The following is a 24,868-nucleotide window of genomic DNA, read 5'->3' as shown; positions in this document are numbered from 1 at the left end:
ACGATTTGCAGCAAGGTGGATGGACTCAATTAAAGCAGCAATAGGCACACTGTTAGAAGAACTCTCGGGGACAGATCATCCTGGAGGAAATCTGTCTATGTGATCATTAACAGTCAACACCAACATGATGGCATAATGAATGAGATTTTTTTTAATGGAGATTTATAAATGGTAGAAAAACTTATGCTCAGCATATCTTCCAATATATTAAACTTTTATAGACATATTTCTTTCATTTACAGTATGTAGTCATTAACATATATTCTTCATGAATATTATTTTAATTGCAAATTTCTTGTTTTGATTCTTTAACATCTAGATTTTCTTAATCCAGGCTTTTCAACAAAACTTTCCAAAATATAAGCCATTTTTAAGGAAAAGTACTTCTGTGTCATTCACAATTTTCAATAGCATACTTCCTTTTTAGAAGTATTCTTAAAGATGATTTTGATATTTATTTTGATTTGACTATTAGATGTAACAGCCTTCATATAATGTAAATGGTAATGTCACTGGAAAATCTAATTAGATTGCTCAAATTACTTTCAATGACTTATTTGGATAAATTTATTTACAATATTATTCTGTGGTTGGTGACCACAGTCAAAAAGCAAATAGATACTAGTTTTCCCACCTTTTATTTTTAACAGTATTTTATGTAAGAAATGAAATAACATCTTTTCCTAAAGCAAAAATCAGATTTTTAAAATTATTTCTGGTGAACTGAAAAGGAACCAAAATTGTAAACAACACAGCCTGACATAATACAAATGTATTTTTAAAATGATACCAAGAAAGTAGGTTATAACATATTTTGTATTTGTTACTGGTGACCTATCATTTATACACACCATTTATTATTTATACAGAATACATTCAGTAGAAAGCAAAAGATCAGCAAAGTCCTTATATATAAATGTTGCATAATTTATTTGTTGCTTATTATTTTCATTCTTATTGGTTTAATAACTTGCACATGTGTTATTTTTACTCTCTATATTTTCATTTATTTATGACCTAATGGTTTAAGGTTTTAGAATAGGGCCAAGACTACCTTAAATTATTAGTGTAGCTTGGAATTCCATCTAAATCATAAAACAGTAGCTATGTTAGTCTGTTGCAGCAAAAAAGTTTGTAGCATTTTAAAAACTAACATTTATTATGGCATAAGCTTTAGTGGACTACAGTCCATTTCAACTGATGGATAACTATTATCCAGAGAGAACACTTCATGCATATCCATGGCTTGGGGAGGGGTCTAGTGGGAAAGTAAAAAAGAGAGATTCATTAGAAATAAAACATGTACAAACAGTGAAAACTATATATAAAGGATGACATTCTAAATGCATATAGAAGCAGCTCATTTTGCTTCATATATTTTCTACAGAAGAAAGCTTAATATGGGTCAATGACTGATTAATTATTACCTCTCCCCTTGCCTATAACACCAGGGTACTAAAATATTTTAAAATAATAATGTGTATTTTTGTTACCCTGAGTTCACTGAGGCTTATTCCCAAGTGAAAGTGAATCAGACTGTAACCTAAAGGAAGCAACAGTATAATCCTACTTTTTTGTTCTCTGACCATAAATAAAGTTGCATTACATTACAGTATAATTCTGTCTTCCTCTGACAAGTGAGGAGATGTACATTGTAAGTAGAGACTATTCCCTTTAAAGTGTCTGTAACCACTTCTTGAATACCAGCTGCAGTGGGCTTTATTCTCTTTTGGCAAAGTAATTTGCCAAGCTGATTTTGGGGAGAATGTCTGTCTTAAAAATGGCCTTAAAAAAGGAAGAAAAAAAAAATTTTTTTTTTGGCCACTGTTCCACATCCTGCAAAGATGTTGAAATAAGAGTGATAATTTGTAGGGCTATTTAAATTAAAAAATAAAGAGTAATTAAACTCAGTTCTATTGGAGATTCAACAATGTATTTAGAAAGAAATTGTCATGAGTTGTATTTCAAGATAAGTGACACCATGATCTCATCCCATAAAAGTGATATAATTTGAAACAGTTTATTATAAGGCAATGTTTAAAATATTTGTAATAATAACAGAAGTTTAAACTGATGATAGTAAAGTTTCATGAAGACTATAAAACTATTGATTTAGAGTACTGGTCCATCTGGTTCAGTAAGACTTTACAAAGCCTCTCTTGGGTTTACGTGGAAGCAATCTTTCCCAGCTATACTTCTAAAACTCAAGGAATTAATATAAATCATTTAACAGGCAATGTATGTGTTTTGCTACCTTCACCCAAGATTACTATAGTGATCAAAATGTTGACTAGGGGAGAGGAGATGCACACTCTAGTTTTTGCCCACGAGAGTTCACTAGGTAGCTTTAAACAGTCTCTCTCCCTCTCCCTCTCCCTCCCTCCCTCCTTCCTACCACACAGAATTGTTGTTATAGGGAAAAACAGGAGGAAGGATGGGTGGCCTTGACATCCAGAATATAAGGTGGGATATTAATCAAATGTAAATATTAAGGGAAATAATGGTGGAAATTTGAATTTTAAGTATTTCAGTGGCATAACACATGAACATGTCTCATGTACCTAAAGAGCAGACACTCATTCTGACAATGGTCAATGTAGTATTTCATATGTAATGTTACCAAGCTTTAGCTTTATGTATACAGTATATGTCTCAGCAAGCTTCTGTGTTCTTTCTTATGACTGCTGAGTTTACTTTTATTTTTTCTCCATTCCTAAAGAACTGTGGGTTAGTCTAGTTTGTTAAATACATTGACAAAATAATCAGAGTTGCTTCGGGCTTCAGATATATTTCTAAAAGGACTACCATATTAAACTGTAAAAAAAACATACAAAATGTCAATAATGAAATATATTATTGTTGTTGGTTAAGTAAGCATGCCCATGATCTTCTACTGTTGCTCAATTAACTTGGCCTGGCTATATATCTTGTACTCTTACAGATACTCAAGGTATCTGGAAGTTTCAATAAAACAAGCAACAGAAAAACCTACTCCTGATTATTCTGTTTTGTTTTGTTTTTTTTGAACCAGAAGAAAAGACACAACAGTGGCAACAAATATGGGATCATTAAAACAGGCTTTTAGCCTCTCCTCATTTCCAGATGAGAGGAAGGTGGTAAATAAAAAACAGAAGAAAAATAATGCCAAGCCAGTCACAATGAATAAAGAAAAAGGGAAAGGTACAGCAGGATGTTTGATTTCATTTGGGAAGCTTAATGTGTTTGAAAGTGCTGGAGATGACTGAACATTACATAAACAACATTTTTTTTAGGTAAATGAGATAGCTGCTGAAACAAAGCTACCTGTCTTACTGAGTGTTAAAGAAGCAAAGTATGTAACTTATTAAGAAGTTTAACCATCCTATAAAAGCCCTAGTAATTCAGCTTTCCAGAACTAGTAAATATAAGGCATCTAAACCATTATCAATTGCAAGGCATTTTAGCTTTCATAACCAAAACCAGAGAGAGGAAGAATCTATTGTAGCACATGCAATTGAGTTTTAAAAGATATTTGAACACTGCCAATTTGCAAAGGACTAAACGCTGAATTTAACAGTGATTTTATGGAATTCTGAAAGAAAACAATCAAAAAATATTTATTTATTTATTTATATTTACTTACGTATTTATTTTAAGTTCTATAGCCACCTATCTTTTAAACTACTTTTATCAGAGGCAGATTTAGCATGTTAAGAGAACATTTGAAATTGCTATTGCCATGGAAACTTCTGCTAAGATCTTATACAACTGCAGTCAGAAGTAGAAGCAAAGGTGAATGAGCTTGCAACAGAATACAAACAGAGAGTAACAGGTCAACATAAACTGTGCTACCATTGTGACAATGGTTCACACACAAACGCTCAATGCAGATTTAAAGGAGAAAAGCAGAACATTCAATGAAGTGAAGCATACTCAGAGAACCTGTTTCTCAGGGAAAATAAATCAATTGCTAAACATAAGGAACCAAGTTATTACTTGAAAAGGAGTGTAATATTGCATGCCATAGATGAAACATTTAATAATGAACATGAAACAGGGATAGGTAACCTGTAAATTTTATAGCATAAAAAGTTAAATGAGACCAGCAACAAAGCTCACACCAGAAATGAAAGCCAAAAACCATATCCGTGCATCTGGACATTGGTATTACCATATCAACTATATTATAATGCACAGAAGAACAACCTTTCAGAGATGCTAAACCAAAGCCAGAAAGACACACAGTTAAAGATAATTCCCACTGGAGTGATACCTATAATTTAAAATACAATGACCAGCAACATGTGTTGGATTTCTATGTTGTGGAAACAAATGGACTAGTATTTAGTGGTCATAATTGGCCAAGGAAGCTATAGCTGGAATGGAGTTCAAGCTAAGTCTACATGTTACACTTTCTAACAGGGAGACCATAAAGAAATTCTGGCTTCTGAACACCATGAAACAAATGTGAGTTCTTTAAGCCTAGTATTACATATTGGTCACGCCAGTGACACACAAGTTCTACAAGTGTACACAAGTGTGCCCAATACTAATATCTTGTTGGATCATTAGCAAGTTGTCTTTGATCAGCAAAAAAAGATACAACACTACCATCCCATACTCATCCACATATTTACAGTCCTGATATGGTAGCCTTGGCTTTAAAGCACAATTCTTGCTTTAATGAGTAAATTCTTGCTTTAATGAGTAAAATCATGAACTGTAGTCTATATTGGCAAGGCTATCAAATGTTATTAAATATAAAAGGTCTCTCAAAATCATTCTGTACATATGAATGCTTCCATTAGGTCCAGTAAAATTAAACCTGAAAATCATAAATGCATGAAGCAAGCACTGAATCTATAATTAAAAAATCCTCACCATTTTTCTTTTACTAAAAATAAAATTAAAAAGTTGAATTTTATCACATCATTACATTATGAATTCAGGAGTTAATTTATCAAATGCATGAAACTTCTTACTCAGGTTTTTTTTTTTTTCAGTCTTCCAAGCATTTTGCTATTAGTGAAAACTGGGAAAAAAATAAAAGGTAAACTAGTATTTATGTACTATTGAACAACTGCTTGTAAAATCCAGTTTATCATAAAAGTTGTGAGTCCTCAGTAATTAATCAGAATAGAATCACATCACTGGAATCTACCATGGACTTTTCACACTGAAGAGACCTAATGGAGATATGGTGGTATGCAGTATATCCTGAAATATAAAGATCATGTGAAACAATCTATGATGTAGGTTATATTCATGAATGTTTTACACAACCAAATTCCTTAGTGAATAGAGGCCAGTGGATTTGGCACCATGTATTGTTATTCTCAGTTTGATTGTCAAGGTACACCCTGTACATCCCCTAAGTTACAATGGTATTATAATTAAAATAAATCTAATCTTAAATTTAAAGCTGGAAAGAAATCAGCAAAGAGAATCACAAAGGCTTACAGATTTCCCATAATTATGTTACTCATGTTGAATTAAAGCTTGGATGATAATTTCCCTCCTGCTTTGTTCAAGTAATTATGACCTTTACTTTATGGAGATATTAGTATAAAGCCAGGGAAAATTTCTGTTTACAAGTTTAAACTTAACACCTTTCTTATCATCCTGAATTTTTCACTTATCACCTCCCGATAGGACTATATGAATTAAACAAATACATAATAAGGCATTCAACATTATGTTCTTTGCCTTTCATTATAAAATTACTGATGAACTAGTGCTTATTTTAAAAAAATTATGTAATTGCAGTTCTTTTCAATTGATCTATTATCAGCAATTCAGAAAGGATTGATCTTCCAGTGTACGAAAACCTAACAAAAAATAGTCTGAGTCTTTAATTTTGTCAGATTAGAAACAAAAATAGCTCCATTCATTTTTCCAACTTAAAAAAAAGGAAAAGAATTTCTTGTAGATTCATTAAGTGGAAAAATTGTGTGTTTTCTTCCTATAAACCTAATACAGAATGTGAGAATAAATTAATTCATTTGCTTTTCTCCATCCTTACATTGAGACTTGTCAATGTTACTAATATAGTCCACCTAAATTCTAATTCGTTAAACTTTAAGTGAAAGGGCATATCAGTGCCAGGAAGTTTCAGTGCCAGGATAAAGTACTGGAACAGATGACATTGCTCTGTACTTGCATACCACCTACCATGAATGCATCTTCTGGACATACAGTATTGTATTTTCCTTGCCTTTTTCAAAATAGTGTTTTTCAGTTTACTTTGGATTAAGCATTGCAGTCCAGTTTGCCTGCTGTGCCTTGCTTTCTTTTAAGCTAATGTTGCTCTTTGATTGGCTACTTTGCAGAGGCAGAATGCCCCCTAACTTCATATTCTCAGCTTTTCCTGAATAAGGACTGTTGCAGCTTTTGTAACAACAGGTCTTTCTCACTAGCATAATGATTGTAACATTTGCCTAATGTGCAGAAAGTCCCCTGATGATGGATAGATGGGTGGATGGATGGATGGATGGATGGATGGATGATCTAGACAGGCAGGCAGGCAGACAGACAGAGAGATAGATTTCTTTGCTTGAACTATATATTAAATGACCTACTTTTCTGTTAGGCTTTAAATAAGTCTACCGGTGCACTGTTTCATAATTTTTCCACTCACTTGAACTTAAACAAGTGTTATACTCATTATGCTAGTTATGAAGAATTTTTATAACAAACTGCAGCAGAGTTTATTCAGAAAGAAAGCTGGGGAAATGCAAGAAATGATTTTTTGTTTTAAAGCAAGTTGTTGTGTCTGCATATGCATGCATGTTAATGCTTTAACTTTGTATATGTAAATTTAAGTTTGTGTGTGTGTGATATATGTGCAGTAAGAACTGCTCACAGAAGGGAAAGTCACTGGCAGTCACTTTCCTGGAATGGAAGTTTGGGAGGACACAATAGCAAGAGAATTGTCCAATCCAGATCAAGTATTTTACAAGCTGTGGAGTAGAGGACAGGAGCATCTTAAGGCTACAGTGCAGATATGCCCATAGTTGATAACTTCATATCGTAGGTATGTAGTACAATCCTATTATGAGTAAGCCGTGCAAGCTTTGCAAGATGCCAGAAGACTAGATTTCTGTCTTAAGTCAGCACAAATAATTCAACAAGGCACTTTCATTTGCAAATGAAGCACCCCTTTGGATCCACTCCATTAAGCAGCTGTGACATCTCAAAGGCTCAGCACATCTGCTCTGAAGTCATTTGGAGTTTTTCTGAGCATTATTTGCATAGGTCTTGTATACAAAGGTAAGGGAGCCCAGTTTGGCATTGTGGTTAGAGGTGCTGGATTAGAAGCCAGGGGATCATGCATTCTAGTTCTGCTGTAGGCATGGCCAGTCACCCTCTCTCTTTCTCTCTCTCTCTCTCAGACTCAGGAAGAAGGTACTGGCATGCTACTTCTGAAAATGTTGCCAAGAAAATTGCATGGACCTGCTCCTGGAGTTACCAGGAGTCAGGGTTGAGCATAATACAAAAGCAGCCATATCTGTGCTGAAACAATCTGAATGACCAAGAGATGGCAGCAAGAGTTAGGGTTTTCAGTTTCTATTTGCTGTCACCTTGTGATCACAGTCATAAGTCTTTTTAGCACAGATATGGTATCCTTTCTAATGTACACACATTCACACACGTGTGTGCATAGATGTAGATATATACATAACATGAATACATTCTGTAATTTTTTATTGTGTAACATTTTTCAGAACTTCAGAACATGTTACTTTTAAATACAAATAAAGCAGATTTTAAATTATTTCATCAATGATCATGGTTTTAATTTTTACTATTGCATTTATGTGATATTTCTGCCTCAGATGCAGCTTTCGGTCCAAAGACTTTTAGAATGTGATAAAATTCATACATACATGCATTTGCTGCTCCTCTTCAGGTAGAAAAAGTATGTTGGAACAGTCCTAGAAGGACTGCACTATCCTAAGCCATTGTATGCCAAGAACTAAGGATTCTGACACTGGTTTGGTAATACTATGGCAACATACACAATAGTATATATCTATATCTATATCTATATCTATATATCTATGTCTATGTCTATGTCTATATCATCTATATATCTATAGCATCTATATCTATCTCCACCATTTATATCTATATCACCTTTACCTATATGTCTATGCCAAACCTGCATTTTGAACCCATAACAGCTGGGATTTTTTGGTTTAATTTTATGCCACATGCAATACTTGTGTGTGTGTATGTACTGTACATGTGTGCATGCCTTAGACTCAGTGTTGGCTCCTGGCAACTGCCTGGACTAGTCCCTTCAATTTTCTTGGCAAGATTTTCAGAAATGGTTTGCCATTGCTTCCTTCCCAGGGCTGAGAGAGAATGACTGGTCCAAAGTCACCCAGCTGGCTTTATGCCTAAGGCAGGACTCGAATTCATAGCCTCCCAGTTTCTAGCCTCATGCCCTAAACACTTTACCAAACTGGTACTCATAAATGCTTTGCTTACTACAAGAGAATAAGATGAAACTCTGTAATTTTCAAATAGCATGAGATAACATTATACTTTTCCAGCTACCTTTGTAGACCAAATTTATGCTTCTGAATTAAAAAGGTCACAGCACAAGTGCAGTGTAAACATGCATTTGGGGGGGAGGGGAACTCGTGTTAACTTTCTAAATAATAATTCTCCCTTTTTTATATACAGAAGAGGGTAATGGCTTTTTCCTGCAACTAGACCTCAGGATAGTAATAATCATTTGACTCAATGAAAATAATATGTGAAAAAATTACACCGTATTTTTTTTTTAGATTTTTTACTCCTGCCTTTATTATTTTTTATAAATATTAAGCACAGTTATGTTGCTGTCTTGCCCCTATTTTAAAATGTTGCTGAAAGAAGGTTAAGGAAAATATGATCTGTCATTTATATATAACAATAAAATTGTCTTTGTTAGCAAGTGAGTGTAAATGCAATCTTTGAAGAAAGCAAAAATTTGCATAGCTGAATATGTAATGGGGGCATGCACTGTTGCTGGTCCAGTAACCTGGAGAATGGTCTATAGGCTCCCAGGTTAACAATCTCCTTTTACATGTCTTGCTATCCCACAATGAGAAGTTTGCAAGGTTGATTTGTTGTTGAGTCAGCCAGCCAGCAGGATGGACTTGGGTCTCCATTTGCCTTTGAACTTAGTTTGGCTATGTGGGAGTCTTCTCTGCCTTCAAAAGGCTTTGAGGAGTCTTGGGTTCATAAACTAGGAACCTCTACTTTACTTTCACAAATCTTTCAGCCAGTTTTTCTGCTTTGGTGATGAACTTTGGGATTTGGTTAAATATCTGCTCCTGTAAGTATTGATAAGCTTTAGAGGAATTGATCAAGGAGTATCAGGTTCCTCAGTTCTTGCTATGTCTTTGTCCCCATGCCTTTCCAGCCAAAGCCCGCCTGCTCTCCTTAGCTACTGGGCAAACTCTCTGTGGCTAATTCAGATCATCTTAAAGAAGTTTTGGTAGGGCCAAGGCATTTCCTGATATAAACATAAGCCTGGACCTTAACCTTTCTCAACACAGACTGCAACTCTCCATGTCCTTTATCTTAGATTCCATACTCAATAGTGAATAACTACACTCAGGTGTGATTTTAGGCAACCCATAATGTATCACCATATATTATTACACTTAATGTCAAAAGTATAATAGATGTTTTATTGGTCATTTTAATGTTAGGACATACTGACAAATCTTATAATTTAAGGGGGGGGGGGAATTAATTGTCCAGTGGACTATACTGTAGTGCACTGAGGTGGGAAACCTGCAGCTCAGCTGTATAAATTCAGCAGAAGTATGTTTCAATTAAAGCTTCTTTAGGGAGCAACATTAGCTGCCTTGAAGGAGGTGATAGTGCATCCACTCCTCATAAACCATCTTTCAATCCAATGGCAAGTACTGTGTACTTTCTGATTTTCTCTGGAGAAGGTCATATGCAATGGTTGCAGAGAGTTCTTCATTAAATCAAAGTTCAGTCCTGAATGTAGGACCCAAATAGCATTATTCACTTCAGCCAGATTGAAATGGAATGATTATGGCCCTCATTATCCAATTGGACCTCACAATAGCATTTTATCTTGAACACAGCACCTTCTTGATTGCCTGCAGGGTTGGGAGTAGTTGGCAGTGGTTTACATAGATTCTTCTTCTTCCTGAGTATGCAGTTCCAGTCATAAGTTGTAAGGGTTGCCTGGAGAGTCTCTGGGTCCTTTGTTTTCTTTTCCATGCTATTTAATATCTAATGAAACTGCTGCAAAAGGTGACCCATCAATTTGGAATGACTTACCATCAATATGTTCATGATACCCAGCTGTATATCTCCATACTGGACTGAGCATGAGATGCAGTAAGGTCTTGTTCCAGTGTCTGGAGGTTGTAAGGGATTAGATGGAACAAACGGGGTGAAATTAAACCCCAGCAAGATGGTGTAACAGTTTGTATGTAAACATCATTGTATGATCCCAGTCTCTATGCCCTCAAGATAGGACATATTCCCATTGAAAGAGCAGACTTGGAGTCTTCCTGAACTTAGGGTTCCTGCTTTATCACCAGGTAGAAGCCATGGCCAACCATTAACAAAGTATGCATTGTTGTAGCACATTTGCCTTACTAATGACTATGCAAAGAAATAAAAACCAGTGTTACTGTCCTCATTTTACAGAGAACCATGTAACTTGCCATTGTTCATAGATCTTGATTTGCATGGGCTACCTGAACTTTGAATCAAAATGTCTCATATATGTGTTGCTTTTAATACATGCACACGCACACACAAAATTAATAACAGTACAGTATATTCTTATACTGTCATTAATTGCCAAATTATTTATTAGAAACATGGAAGATGGAACTTACTGGTATTTCTTAAATAAGCAAGACATTACTTGTTTCTTTTTTTTTAAGAAAACTAAGATTTTTAGCCCATGAAAAACCTAAAGAGGACTCTGTGTGTGTGTGTGTGTGTGTGTGTTCCTTATTCAATACAGACATTAAAAAGGCCTAAGTGTTTGCAATCTGAATCATAAGATTTATAGAATGCAAACTTAGCTATTCATTGTAATCTAGTCCTTCATGGCAAGCTGTTTAATATGATTAAAATACAATACTTCTTTTTATAAAACTATGAATATCTCAGTAGGAACAGCATTTGAGGCAGCTGAGAGAAACAGTAGTTTCATGCCTCTACTCAGAATTCTCAGAGTATTTTTGGCATATCACCTCCAAATACAAATTAAGCAAGCAGAGTATTTTGTCTGTTTAATTAAAAACAAAAGGATGCTATTGTATCTTTCACATAAAATTGACGTATTTGTAGATAATATGGGCAACCACAATTTCAGTTCATTCCTGATAAACAAAGGACAGGTAGGGGACCTAATAAAAAATTGTAAGCAGCCAGACATTGTTTGTTCCCTGATAAATAGTTGTATTTTGTGATAAAGTCAATTGTCTGTATTCCATTCACAAAAACAGTCAGGGCTGGTATTTTTGTAGAGAAAATATTTAATTAAGAACATTGCCAGTTTTGCACTGCTTATGTGCAAAAGAGAGGAGAGGAGAGGAGAGGAGAGGAGAGGAGAGGAGAGGAGAGGAGAGGAGAGGAGAGGAGAGGAAAGGAAAGGAAAGGAAAGGAAAGGAAAGGAAAGGAAAGGAAAGGAAAGGAAAGGAAAGGAAAGGAAAGGAAAGGAAAGGAAAGGAAAGGAAAGGAAAGGAAAGGAAAGGAAAGGAAAGGAAAGGAAAGGAAAGGAAAGGACTAGAGGATGGGGAAGACCAAGAAACTCTCTTTGGGTTGTGAACATGGATGAACAAATATTATGCAGTCTTAGGAGAGGATGCTGTTTTCTAGTTCCAGAATTACAATGAAAGAAAAAAAAGATAAAGACTATAGAATCAATTTTGGAGAAATATGCATTCCAATTATTTGTTTCTGAGAAACAAGAAAACAAAAATGGTGGAATACCAAAAATAATTATGTGAAGATACAGGGTGTCAGCTTGAAAATTGATTTCTCTTTTGCAGATCCATTGCTAATCCAGAATGTTAATTCAACCTATCCAAATACATTGAGTTAGGCTACATTAGAAAACCTGAGAGATGCCATCAATTCTCTTGAGTACCTATGTAATATTTAAAGGGTTCCTGTAAATATTTTGTGCTATCATTTCTTAAAAAAAAAATAAAAAAATCAGTTTCAGTCAGCTGTTCATATTGTGATTGCAGTGAAAATGCCTCCAGTTTTAAACATATTTTGATGTGATCCTGTGGCATGATATATAACCATAATGAATTGCAAGCTATTTTTTACAATTAGTCCGGCAACAACAAAATTCACATAATTTCATCAGAATGGTAAGAAAATGAAAGACAGGGACATCAGCCTTTAATAACTGTTTAATACAAAATGGGATACTTCAAGAATTGAAATCTCATACAATTTACACTAAGTGGTTCATTCCTCAGAGTGCTTTCTTGCAAATGCAGGGCCCACATGAAGACTTGTTTTGTTAAATCATACAACATACTATAAGACAAAATAGCCTGTCTGTCACTCTCTCTCTTTTCACACAAACATGTACACACACACAAAATTGCATATTGGTACATACCCACTCAGAAGTAAACAGCATTCAGGCCAGTGATTATTATGGGATTGCAAACTTGATAGCCTATGAATGTTTATTCACAAATGCATTCCAATAAGCTGCATGGGCTTAATCCCTAGAGAGGGGCTAGGCCAATGATTTGGCAGCCAAGAGATAAAATAAAGTCATCTATTGATTGTCTAAATATTTGCAGCCAGTGTACAATTAAGTTTCCAATTTACAACTGCTTTCAAGCTGGCTGGAACATTCACTCAGTTTAAAACTTATTACTTTCTGTTCTTTATCTCCATCAGCAATGATGCACTGTAGAAACTTTTATAAAATGTGTCTAAAAATGACATGAATAGTTTATCAGAAATGGATGCCTATGGGTTCCCTTCTGGTTCCAGAGGTTGCAAATCATATGAAACAGACAATGTAGTCTATACAATAGAACTCATTTTATTAGGGAGGTAAACAATATAGGTAAAGGACAAATATGTGAAACTTTCCCAAATGGTTAGGAGACCAATTCCTAACGTTTTGGTTTTGGGGTTCTCAATATGCCACTTCTTGTAAGGTACTAAATGAGAAGCACATACTGTATCTAATTTAAATATCAATCTGCATCTACAGAATTTTTTAGAAACAGATTGTATGTGCTTCATTCTACCATCACTGAAAGCACTATAGGCTTTAGAACAGAAAAAGCAGTATATCGAAATTGTTATGAACAGAGTTTTTGATATGGTATATTAAAGATAACTCTGGCTTTTGTGGAGTATGTTGCAGAAAGAATAATGGCACAAGGTAATTTCCATCTCACAATTTGTGTCTATTTCACAATAAAGGAAGCAGCAAACACAGCCAGGATGCAATTCAATTAATCCAAAATTAATTGAATTGATCTTCCCAATAAATGAAAATAAATTAATGCTCAGTGTTATAATGAATATGCAAAGAACAACTTGAATATAGCATCAATATCATTCCCAATAAGATATGATTACATTCTGTTGGACACAAATATAATTGAATAAATATAGAAGGTTTTGAGACTTTAGAGATACTTCTTCAAGACTTACCTTTGCCTCCACAGCACTGCTCCTCTCAATAAAGATTGTTGTGAAGCTAAAGCATATAGTTCCCTAAGAATTTGCAATACATGCAGTACAAACTTGAAAGGCCTCTCCACATATATTGTATTATTATAACTCATAAAACTAAAATCAAGAAGGCCGTATTAATTTGCTTTGAAACTGATAAAATGTGAAGTAGTTCACGTAGAATACATAAGAACACCAGAGGTGCTTCTAATTGACCATCTTCCCTCATTCCCAAGTGAAAACATTTCTTTACATAACTTATTTTCCTAGCAAAGCAGAAGACTAGAGAAAACACAAAAGCATTATAAATGGAAGATGACAGCATCTAATTTAGTGATGAATTACATGAATTTCAGTCTATTCTATTTCACTTTTATGTGCACTCATATATATGTCCATTACTTCAAAAAATATTTGAAAGAAAGTTATGTATAACCTTCCTCAATCTGCATTCTTGTATAAAATGTTCCCCAGTATGTGCTTTTTTAAAAATATAAAGTATACTTTAATGCACTATTTATTTTGATACATTGTGCTCTTTTTTATGTAATATTTTGACCTAAGGACCTTCCAGCAAAATTCAGAGAAAACCAAGCTGTGATAGATAACCGTGCTTCCTCCACCCAGAACACAAGGAAGCATGAGGCAGATCAACCTGCTTAAAAATGCAGATCAAATTACTTTTCCCAACATGGTTTTGCCCATAGCTCTCTAAAGTTTAATGAATGATGCAGTGTTATCTCAAAGTAAAAGTCCCATCTGGAAAAACATCATACTGATGGAAGGATTTAAAGAAAATTAGTTACTCAAAGCTAATTTAAAGCTTGGAGTAATTATTATAGCATAGTCACAATAAAATATCCAAAATACATTAAGACACAACAATAGAGCACTATTATCAGTATTACAGCTTGGAAGCAACTACTCACCCCAATCTTCATGGTGGAAAACACTTTCAGAGAATAAAAGAAAAGCAAGTAGGATATATTTTTAAAAAAAAATGCTCTGGAAGCATATCAGTACTACAGGTAGTGAGTCTTTGAAGACTTTTTTTTTTTTCAGACTAACCCACCATAAAATAGCATCAGTTTGCAGAGAGTATTGAAAACACTGAATAAACTCTGATATGATACCTTAATGTCCCTCCCCAAATCATGTTGGTTGAACAATACAACAGTAAAACATTACCTGAACTATCAGTCACAAAATTACACATCTCGTTTCTTTTCCTCCTTTTCTATTATTACTTTTATATAGAATTTTCCTATGGAATATTTGAATCTATGATATATGAAATTTTCATTACAGAAAACTTAAACTGTCCATCTTTAAAATTTCCAAAGAATTAGCTAAAATAGTGTTTTCAGGAAAAAGTAGCTGGTTCTTGTAGCACTTTAAAAATAAACACATCTATCTGCAATAGCCTATGTGTAAATAACTATTAATCTTTATGGTGCCATAATATTTCATATTTTTGTTTCTATGTTTTAAGCAATCTACCGTTTTGGGAACAGTCTGTATTGCTTTGGACCACTTTGACCAACCACTGTTTTTCTTCTGAATCAGTGCTTATACTTCCGAAACATGCTTCACTAGGGCTCTGTAAATCTTTAAAGGAAGTGCTTCACTTAATGAATATAGCATCTCTTCAAAGTTGGTTTGTAAAGCATGTGCCATCCTTCATTCTAATTGCAAGACAAAACAGCCATATTGATTGGCTTCAAGGTCTCCTCCCAATCATTCCAGTGAACAAAAGAAACTTTATCAGGAATATGGCTACAAGGAAGACAATGAAAGAAATGAAAGAAATGGGGGGGGAATGAGAAAAGGCTCTGTAGAGCAACCATTAGAGAAGAAGATGATCACTTGAAGTTTACTTAAACCAAAGTTTAATGAATTAGGAGCTAAATTTGCAGCTTTGGGGGAAAAACTGGAAGAAAGAAGAAATAAGGTGGACAGTTATGTGAAACAGATAGCTGGAGAGATGAAACAAATCTCTGGAGAAATGAAGCAGGTTACTGAAAGAATGGAAACATTGGAAAATGAATTAGAAACCAGAGATCTGGAGTTGGAGGAAGGACTGGATAATGTTGCTTTGCTAGAGTTAAGAGAGAAGGAATTTTACCAATAGAAGTGAATATGTGTAGCTCATGAAGGAATTTTGCCTGAGATTCTGAGCTATTCCAGAAATTCCAGAGGAAGATATTAGAAGTTTGGTTCAAGCATTGGCAGAATTTTTAAATTGGGAAGTGGAAAAAGCTGAAGATGAGATTGATAAGGTATATCAGGTAATTCACATTATGCAGCAATACAACATCTACCAAGCAATGTATTAATAAATTTTGCAAAGAAAAAGACCAGGGATCAAGTTCTGCAATGGCATTTTAATACTAGACTGAAGATTGACAATGTGGATATAATTTTATTAAAAGAAATTCCCATCAGAATTTTATGTAACCGAAAGAACCTTTTTTTTTTTTTTTTTTTGACAGAGGAATTGAAACAGAAGATTTTGTTTCATTGGAATAAACTGGATGGGGTGATTTTTACTTTCCAACAGAAAAGATTTGGACTGAATTAAGTTCATAAAGCCAAAGAATTCTGGGAAAATTCAAAGGAGACTTGGAGGAGATGCCAATGGAGGAGGATGAACAGACAATCTCAAAAACCAAATAGGTCCAGGAGGAAGATGAAAAAGAGGACTCTGAGTTGGGTGCCACAGGTATAGACTTCTATAGACTTTCTAAATTACTGGTTGATTATGGATTACAAATGCCTAATGTGGAATATTAATGGAACAAATGCTCCACAAAAGAGAAGTGTTTCATCATTTTAAAAAAACTTAAGCAAGATGCAATTTGTTTACAAGAGACTCATATTAGAAGAAAATGACATAAAATGTTTGACTTGCAAGAATTTGGGTCAAGAATTTATTTCAGAGGGTTCCAAAAAAGTTAATTGTGTTATATGTTAACCCACAGTTAAAACCAAAATTAGTATTGGCTGATGAACATGGTAGATTTGTTGAATTACAGGGAATCAAAACATCAATCTCGGGATTCGATGCTCCAAATGAAGATAAAGGAAAAAAAATTAAATGTCTTATGGAAAAACTAATAACTTTTTCTTATCAAAATTGGTGCCTGATGGGAAATTGGAATGGAGTGGTATACCTACAATTGGATTGAATATCAGAGAAGGTGGTTAAAAAGAATCAGGGTAAATTACCTAAGACTTTTTCTGATTTGATAGACAATTTATCTTTAGTGGATATATGTACAAAGAAAAATGGAAGCTCTAAAGAATATACCTATTTTTCAGAAAGACACAGATTGTTCTCAAGGATAGATATGATTTGGATTTCAAAGACTTTAGCTGTTAATACTTTTAAAATAGAGATTTCACCAAAGACTTTATCTGATCATAACCCAGTGAGTTGGACTTTAAAAGAAAATCTAATTCACTCAGATGGAGATTAAATGAAATGTTGCTGCAAAAAAAAGAGATAGTCAAAGATAGTAAAAAAAAGAAGAAGAAGAAGAATAGAATTTTTTGAAAATAATCTAAATAAAGGTACAGACTTGAGAATGGTTTGGGGTGCAAACAAAGTTTTTATTAAAGAGTATTTCATACAGCACAACATTGACTTTAAAAAGAGAAATCAAGACAAAATGCAAGCTATTTTGGAGGAGATAAAGAGAAAAGAGGATGAATTAAAGTTAACATCAGGAAAGTTAAATATCTCAAACCAAATTAAATTTCTACAGCAACAGCTATCTATGTTAACAGTGAGAGAATTGGGGGAAAAAATGAACTATGTCAAACAAAAAAACTTTGAATTTGCAAACAAGTCAGGGAAATGGTTGGCATATAAATTAAGAAAGGAGAAAGGGGGGGGGAAATTATTACAAGAGGGTGATACTGTAATAATGGACAATGAAATTATTTTTTAAAAAATCAGTATTATTCTAATTTATATAAAAGACATGAAATCTCTCTGAAGAAAATAGATGACTACCTAAAAAACCTAAATTTGCCAAAGCTTACCAATAACCAAAGACAGATTATGAATGGACCTATAACAAGAACGGAAGTATGTGAAGCTATAAAAAACAATAAACCAAATAAAGCACCAGGACCAAATGGGCTTCCAGGATCATACTACAAAAATTTTGAGGATGAAATTTTACAAACTCTCCAATCTATATTGGAAGAAGGTGGGATGCCAGAGTCTTGAGGGAGACTAATATAGCATTATTACCTAAAGAAGGACAAGATTTGAATCTAAATAAAAATTATAGACCAATATCATTATTGAATAATGATTATAAGTTGTCACAACAATCTCAGCAGATAGATTGAAAGTTATATTACAAGAATTTATTCATGAAGATCAATGTGGATTTTTACCTAAAAGACAAATAAAAGATAACATTAGAACAATATTGGACATTATAGAATAGTTGGAACAGAATAATGAAAAACAAGCTGCATTAATTTTTTTGGATACAGAGAAAGTTTTTGACAATTTAAATTGGCCTTTTATGTTCAAAGTTCTAGAAGATATGAATTTTGGAGAGAACTTTATAAAAGGGGTGAAATTGACTTATGCATCACAGAAAGCACAAATTCTAGTGAATGGAGACTTAACTAAATCATGTGAGATACAAAAGGAAATTAGACAAGGTTGTCCACTGCCTCCCCTGTTGTTTATTTTAGCTTTGGAAGTTTTAAATAGAGATATAAGGAGAGATGAGAAGATAAGGGGCATAAAAATTAAGGAAGAGATATATAAGTTGAGAGCCTTTGTGGACAATATGGTGTTGGTGCTGGAGGACCCCTTGAGGGGGATCAAAGCTTTAATGAAAAAATTGAAAGAGTTTCGTGTCTTGGCTGGTTTAAAAGTTAATAAACAAAAGACTAAAATGTTAATGAAAAATATGAGGTTACTAGAAGAAGAATTTATTAACAAACTGGGCTTTAAGATTGAAAAAAAGATTTAATATTTGGGGGTGAATTTTACAAATGGTAATTATATGTTGTTTAAAAATAATTATGTCAAGTCTTGGAATGTAATTTAAAAAAATATGTTAAGATGGGAAAAATTACAACTGTCATTGTTGGGAAGAATTTCTGTAATTAAGATGGAAGAGGCTCCACAACGATGCAAAATTATTTGTTGCAGAGAATCACATCTTCTTCTCACCTTCATTAAGAGAAAGGGGTTGCCTCCATGGTACAAAGCACCACATGAAACTGCCTGTTGTATTAGTTTTAAGCCAAAGCCAATCCATAGTCCCAAACAGCTACCATTGAATCAAAAATTGGGATGCTATTCCACTTTGGGGCTTAAAGAGACAGAAATTTATGTTTAAATATCCTTTGCCTAAAAATAAAAGAAGGAAGGGCTCAGCCTTCTCTTCCATTTGCATGCAAATACCCTTTTCTACATAGCAAATATTGAGTTACATATTTCTAGCCTATCCTAAATCTTATGGTGCAGTTCAGCAATAAATAATTCATCCAGAGTCATAAAAAACAGCTAATAAATCAGATATAAACACCTGAAAAACTCAAAGATTTTTTCAAATAATTTGAAAGTGGAATCAACATACATGCTAGCTAATTCTTTGGGACATTCAATAGTCCCGGTCCCAAAATCCAAGCAATCCATTTTGTGATGCACAATTCCCAATGGTGGGATGTAGAAGATACTGTCTATAGCATATCTTAATGCACATTGAACCTTCAAACAATAAGGAGTCAAACTTTTCACTGACACATAGGAATAGAATATTAGTAGTTAATGCATTTCTTTTAGAGCCAGTATTTTAAATGCTGTTCTACACAGAATAAGAACACAGTGCTAAAAAGTGCAGTTAGTTGCCAAGAAGAAAGACTTGGGGAAGTAAGCAAAGACACAAAGGAAGTATAAAAAATCACACATGATATGGAAAGCTTGGAGATAATGTTGGAACTGAGGAGTCATCCATTACAACTAAAGATGGGGGATTCGGGACTGGTAAAATGTTCTTCTTTACATGATACTTGGTTAACCTGCAATTGGTATATTCAGCAATGATGGTTTAAAAGAGGATTGGACAACTTCATAAAGGACCAATAGCTGTCAGTCTTGATGGCTGTTTGCTCTGCCCAGAATCACAAGCAATTATATATTTTATAGATGCTTGCAAGTAACATGGAAGAGAGCTATCGCCCTCATATCCATGTTGGTGAGCTTTCTGAAGGCATCTGAATGGACTGTGTGAGACACAGACAGCTGGAATAGATGGATACTGGCTGGATTTAACAGGTTTCATTTTTGTTATATTTTTATGTTTGAAATAAAAGATAATTAAATGCAAGTTGTACAAGTTGTAAAATATAAGTTACGGAAGTTATGCAATTATAAAATGTAAGTTATAAAATTAGCTGCTCAGGTACACAGACCAGTATCAGGTCATATGCTGGGCTAGGAAGAAATCAAATCTCAAGATAAATTGCAAATCAGTAATGAAATGTATAGTGGTTGAAGCAGGAATAAAGTGCTGCTGAATGATCTTAGGCAAGTCAAACCTTGTCAATGTAATCTCAGTGAAATTGAGATGACAAAATGGAATAATCACCATTGCTACTTAAATATCTGTAGGAGAAATAAGTATATAATATGGATAAACAGCTTTGGAATTTTCTCCTGCTTCCATGAAGTTATTTGCAACTGATATAGCAAACTGCATTGCAACTGACATTATATTAGACTGATGTATTATAAACATTGCTTGAGTTACATGCAATAGTAACTCAATAGTAGTCAGTAACTATACAACTCAGTAATAATAGACAAGTGCCTAAACAACTTACTCTTTGTGCAGTTAAGCCTTGGCATGGTGGAAGTCCCAGAAGACCTAGAAAATGAAGGCAATAAAAACTAGTTGAAAAACTCATAGGTTTCCAAGCTCAATTCAAAAGTTGTTAATTTTATGAGATTTTTGTTTGGATATCATTTTTCAAGGATGTTTTTAAAATTAAGTGATTTCTTCCATTGGATATATTAGGTATTTCATGCCTGCAAAACTAATATTTGATGGGACTTGAAATACTAAGTGATTTATTTCTCATAGGGCAAATTTTATGTTCATAGCTACCATCCAAACTTTATGACTCCAATCTCACCCCAATCTGATCATGCAATAAAACATAATTAATTTCTTATTCAAACCTGTTGTTAGGCTTCTCTTTTATTCATAACAAACAGTTATGATTTCTCTATTTACAAATGATATTTCATCTTCATTTTACTGTATATAGACCATTCCAATCTAAATGACACAGGACAATGATAAACAGCAGATAATTCTATAGTTTTTATGCCAGTTATTTATTTATTTGTTTATTTATTTACACATGCACACATGCACACAGACAAAACATGTTGTTATGACACCTAATAAAAAAGGAACCATAACAAACCAAACACCTTCAAAAAGTGAAAAATTAACTTAGATAAATAAAACAAACTTAGAATTCAAATTATTCCATGTAAAGAGCTATGACAAGATTTGATTCAAAGGTATGATTTGAAACTAGTTCAATCAAATCTGATACTCAAGCTGCTGAATCATTTCAATACATTGAATTAGATCAGAAGATTTTGCTTTGATCCAAAGATCTTAGGTACTTTTGTGTATGTGCATACCTGTTTTTATTAAAATGAGTCCTCTGATTCAATTCTCTGACTTGTATCTCAAATTCAAATTAAATAACATTGACTCTTCAAATTAAACAGCAAACTGAATCAAATCAATTTGAATCAATTACAACTTCAGATTCTAAATTTGGAATGTAGTGCTGAATGTACATAAAATTATAAGGAGCAGATTTTTATATGCAGCATTACAAACACTGAAATTATTGGAGTAATTATTTAGAATATGTTTTATATTAATTTCCATGAGATACAGAAGTGGCTGCTAGCTTAACTAGATAGTTAAGACAACAGCCCAACAAATAATGGGGATTTTGAATAGGAAAGAATAGTACTGCAACATAAATGGATTTGACCAAAGATGTATATGAATAATACTGGAGGCATTTTATTGGACCAGATGCTAACCTACATGAATCCTTGGTTTAATCTAGAAGTTTTATTCTTATATTCTTCATAGTTCCTATTAAACTGTTGCTTTGTACAATACTACAAATTTCTAACATCTTCAGAACAAGCCAGATACATCAGGCTAGTAATCAGTCTAATTTTTGTCCATTTCATCTTCAGATATATTCTTTCTTAAGTCCATCCTATTCCATTTTAGTCATCAGGGTTTTTTAAAACAACAACAAAAATAATAGTTAACTATGTATAACTATGTATAAATTATAAGTGCATACTCACTTACTGAACTTACAATAAAGGTAGTGTTAGTACTCATAGATTTTGTTTCTTGTCTGGACTATCTCAAAGGACTGGCATCAGTCTTGCAAGTCTGAAACCACTTGTTCCCTTCCTTACTTTTACTTTTTAGGGAGGGTCCCTTCTGAGGCACTTTCCATGCCCCCATTCCTTCTGTGGTCTGAGATATTTTTGTCTGAGGATTGTCTAGGCTGCTACTGTTCCTCCTGTCTCTCAAGGTTATTCTCACAGCCCATTACACCCACAGACCTGCACACAACAGATGACCAAAGTCTCTGAGAAGGGCAGCATATTATCACAGCACATCACTCTATAGGAATTTTGCAACTCCACTTTGAGCAGGGATGTAGTGGTAGCAACAGGCACTAGATACAGTGGTCATTCACTTTATTGCCTATGAAGTGAGTAAGTTTTCCCTATACAAAGGTACAGTAGTTGCAGAATCTCATCAGTTGCAACATTTAGTGAAACATACTGAACAATGGATTTCTTCAGCAATGAAATAAAGCCTTTGCAATTAATGACCATTTGTTTTTAAAAGGATCTTTGAAAACAAAATATTAGTTTGTTTGTTTTGGTTCATATTCAACAGGAAATTTGGCAGAAAGGACATACAAAACTCCAAAGAGAAAGAAAAATCAAAGGTGAGAAAATATTTTTTACTTGCAGTGGGAACTTTTATTCAGAACCAATACCTCTGCTTGTGTTGTGCAGGACAGACTAGATTTATTTTTAATGACCTATACAGGATGTTAACAGCACATGACATTAATGATTTATATTCACAAAAGGTCATTAAGGGTACCTTTTAATTCCTCATTTTACTTATGCTGTCAATAAAGTGTTCTTGTGTTTACCTCCTTAGGACAGACAGCGAGAGAGAAAGAGAAAAACAAAACAAGAGATCTAACAAAATGTGGTTGGGAAGGAGAGGATATATAGCCTACTAAAATAAATGTAATATAGGATCCCTAAGTCTCAGTTTCCTTGTTAACTAATATACAGCATGTAATCTAGTCCAGATATATGCTTTTGAGTTCATTTAAACCACAACATGATTTTGATTGCAGGTTCACTCACAAAGTCTCATCACAATGGAAATAGTGGGGATCATTCATTGTAAATCTTATTCTCATTCTTGAGCTAACAAAGATAATTAAAGTGGCCCATAGAAGAAAAAAAAGCAAGACCATAAACATAGCAGACAAGGCAAGTAATAGTGTAGCAGAAAGGCAGATAATTAAAGTAGTTCATTTCCAAAACAAAAAAGCAAGTCCATAAAATTGTTACCAGTTCAAAAACTGTTCCTAAGACATGTCAATATCTTTAAGCAAAAATTGGTAGGTAACTGGAAGCAGAGAGGAGGTCCATCAGAGTTCCATTAGATGTTTCATGACATATCCAATAATCAGTTGGTTACTTGTTCCAGAACAGAAGCAATTTATAATTCCAAGGAAGGACTAGACACTACCTATAGACTCCTATATCCCTATAACTTCATGGTGAACCCTAACAGGCATTATTAAAGGAGTAGGCACTCATACAATTAATCAAAGCATTTCACATTTACATTTTTGAAATTCAACCATCTTAAAAGAACATACACTCTGTTAATCACATTTAAAATGTGATTACAGCATAAAGGCATCAAGTGAAAATAGTGTAAAAAGACACCAAAATTACAGAATAAGTTTTGCACACAGTTGTTTTAATACGATTATTAGTCCAACACATGTCTATGCAAGAATAAGTGAAATTGATTAATACTAACTGCCAGGTAGGCCCCCTGAGGCATATTCTGTACATTAATTCATGGACAACAGTTCTGAACCTTCGAAGCATAATTTGAAAAAGACAGGGGAAAAAAGCCTTGTGTTCCTGAAACATACTCTTCTTAAAGAGGAACCACATATCTCTCTTGTTCCTGGCACTCAATACGGCAACTATTTATAAAACTGTAACCCCCATGTCACCCACAATAGGTTTTCCTTACTAAAAGACATATTAAGATTTAAGTTGTTTATAGATTTACTTTCCAATGACTGGTTCCACATATATTTGATACTGAGAAAGCTGAATCCCTTTTGGCATACGCCAACTAAAACCAAATTCAGAGGACTGTTCAACATTCTATCAACAAAGCAATTCTGTTGTATGCATACATATTGGGTCACTTTGTCAATATCCTCTATTCCAGCAGTTCTACAACCCTCCACATAAGAAATAAAGTTCTATGGAGAATCACAGCAATTTCTAATCGTGTTGTTTTTAATTTTCTTTGTCATTATTGAAATAGTCTTGTATTTTGAATAGCAAAAAAGAAAGTGAAACATTAGTAATGGATATAGTAGTATTCAATCAAAACAAGTAGCAGCACCTAGACAATTATAGATGATCTGGAAAAAGTTGAACAAGATTGGACTAAGTAGTATTTGGATGGAAATGTACCAAGAGATCCCAGGCTATTGGCTGGACTGGGCAGTTAAAACCAAACAAAATTAATCAATTTACAATGAGGCAGTGGCAACTCATTTTCTCATGATTGCAAAGTACATCTTACATATGTTATCATAAGGTGTCAATTTTACCTTAATAACACTTTTTAGAAGTGTTTACAGTGGTATGAGAAATATGCACTTAACCTATGCAGACTATGAGATAATATATACTCAGAGAAGATTTACCTATCACAGTACCCAGTAGCCAAATCCTTTCTATAGGTCTGTTTTGTTTTGTTTTTATCTGTGCTCAGTCGTTACCGAC

General features: G+C 33.8%; 2 long non-coding RNA genes across 6 annotated transcripts in view; one reads left to right on the top strand and one right to left on the bottom strand.

Annotated features, from left to right (window-relative positions):
- LOC148215120 (uncharacterized) overlaps window positions 1-24,868 on the top strand; it is a 144,236-nt gene that overhangs the window by 71,526 nt on the left and 47,842 nt on the right. The gene's annotated exons all lie outside the window — the stretch shown is intronic.
- The window catches only part of LOC112541239 (uncharacterized), a 260,594-nt gene that overhangs the window by 212,026 nt on the left and 23,700 nt on the right, over window positions 1-24,868 (bottom strand). For all 5 annotated transcript variants that reach the window (XR_015796776.1, XR_015796778.1, XR_015796777.1 and 2 more), the window contains exon 2: window positions 20,557-20,600. This is a non-coding gene — a long non-coding RNA (uncharacterized LOC112541239). The remainder of the gene's footprint in view (window positions 1-20,556; window positions 20,601-24,868) is intronic.

Source organism: Python bivittatus, unplaced genomic scaffold (assembly GCF_059951505.1).
Source record: "Python bivittatus isolate LINGU-HERP-01145 unplaced genomic scaffold, Pbiv_v1 ctg000350_np1212, whole genome shotgun sequence".
Taxonomy (NCBI): Eukaryota; Metazoa; Chordata; class Lepidosauria; order Squamata; family Pythonidae; genus Python; species Python bivittatus.
Note: the sequence above shows the minus strand (reverse complement) of the source record. Positions and strands in the feature narration are given on the sequence as shown.